Source organism: Vigna umbellata, chromosome 7 (assembly GCF_029865625.1).
Source record: "Vigna umbellata cultivar VRB3 chromosome 7, Vumbellata_1.0, whole genome shotgun sequence".
Lineage (NCBI taxonomy): Eukaryota > Viridiplantae > Streptophyta > Magnoliopsida > Fabales > Fabaceae > Vigna > Vigna umbellata.
In genome coordinates, this window is record NC_142171.1 from 48,745,904 (window position 1) to 48,748,005 (window position 2,102).

The following is a 2,102-nucleotide window of genomic DNA, read 5'->3' on the forward strand; positions in this document are numbered from 1 at the left end:
GAAGCACCCAAGACTAGGACCTCCTCCTACTACTCACGACATGATTCAATCCTCTCTACTTGAGAATGATTGACCATTATAGTTTAAGGATAACCCCAAGACTGAGCTACCATGCAAATCATTCTAAGCACTAAGGGCACCACCATGAATCTTCTCCTTGAAGATCATGGAATTACGTCCAATAATATAGGGCACCACCATGTAACCTCCCTTTGAGATCCCTGGAATTACGTCCATAACATAGGGCACCACCATGTAACCTCCCTTTGATGACAAATTTATGAACACTGAAAAACGGCGCCACAAAATTGTTTAACCCTCGGCAAGTGTGAACGAATCGTATCAAGTAATAAAACTCGGTAAGACCAAGTATCGTTCTCTCAAAGGACTCACGGCCTAGTTAGCTATATGATTTATTGATTATTTAAAACTTGTGAACAATTGATTGTAGGTTTTAAATGCAACTGACAATAATTAAACATGTATGCATGAATTTGATCAATGAAAAAGAGGAATACAAACACTTTAATGAATTAGATGGATGAATATGTTGTTGGGGTTATCAATTTCATCTTATCCACTCTCATATACTTTTAGAAATTCATCATTATTTTCATCAATTGCTAATGCTACTCTCTAAATCACCTTGCAAGAAGGCTTATCCTTAATTACGAGTTCATACAATTCCTAGCATCCCTAATAATTAATTTTGAAGCACAGAAGCTTAACGGCAACGAACCCTCATATTCCTATGTCTAGGCAATATGCTATTGGGAGAATTTCCCGGATCTAGAATTCCCCATACGTTCCCATATCGACAAAATCAATAATCATGGCATTGAATGAGTTAAACAATGCAAGCTTTAAGCAAAGAGGAAAAACCATAGCTAATGATGAAAGAAAGCATGTATCTTAAAGTAAGATGTTAAAACACAAATTCCTTTGTTGACCTTGGAAGAATTGAGTGCCCATATAGTCAAATTGTTGACCGAATTGCATCCTGCAAGCATTAGGCACAAAACTCTAGAAAATATTTGTTAGCACAAAAGATAGAGAAGATACAAAGAATAAATGATAAGAAGATAAAAGATAGCAAGATAGAAGATAAAATAGAAAAATAAAATAATAACCGAAAAATAAAAACAAAAAATAAAATAAAATAAAATCAAATCAAATCAAATCAAATCAAATAAAATAAAATAACATAAAATAAAATAAAATAAAAACAGAAAAAATAAAAACAGAAAAATAAAAACAGAAATTCAAAATTAAAGTCAAAGATAATCAATAATCACACAAATTAACCAGTTAAACCACGAGTCCCCGGCAACGGCGCCAAAAACTTGATGAACAAATTTTTGAACACCAAAATATGATGTCACAAACTTGTTTTTCAATCGGCAAGTATGACCGAATCGTTCAAGTAATAAACTTGGTAAGACCAAGTATCGTTCTTCCCAAAGGACTCACGGCCTAGTTTAGTTATGTGGTTTCTTGATTAGCTAAGACTTAAAGACGAAATATTTGGATTTTATATGCAAAAGACGAAAATTAAATATGTATGCATGAAGTTTTGATCAATGGCAAAAAGCACAAGATAAACACTTTCAATGAAATTTATGTATGAATATGTTGTTGGGGTCAATTTCATCTTATCCACTCTCATATATTTTAGGAATTCAACATTCAAATCATCATTGTTAATGTCACTCTCTAAAGTACCTTTCAAGAAGGCTTCTCCCTAATCACGAGTTCATACAATTCCTAGCATTCCTAATGATCAGTTCATAAGTGCAGGAGCTTAACGACAACCAATATCATATTGGGAGAAATTCCCGGATCTAGACTTCCCCGTACGCGCCCGTATCGACAAAACCAATAATCATGCATCGAATGAGTTAAACAATGCAAGCATTAAACAAAGAGGAAAAACCCTAACTAATGATGAAAGAAAGCATATATCTTAAATAAAAGATGTAAAAACAAATTCCATATATGAGAGCTTCAAAAGATTACATTGATTCCCCAACAAACATACAGAGTTTAGTTCACCATATTCATGGTGAACCTAGATGAATAACAATGAAAGAATGAAAGATAAA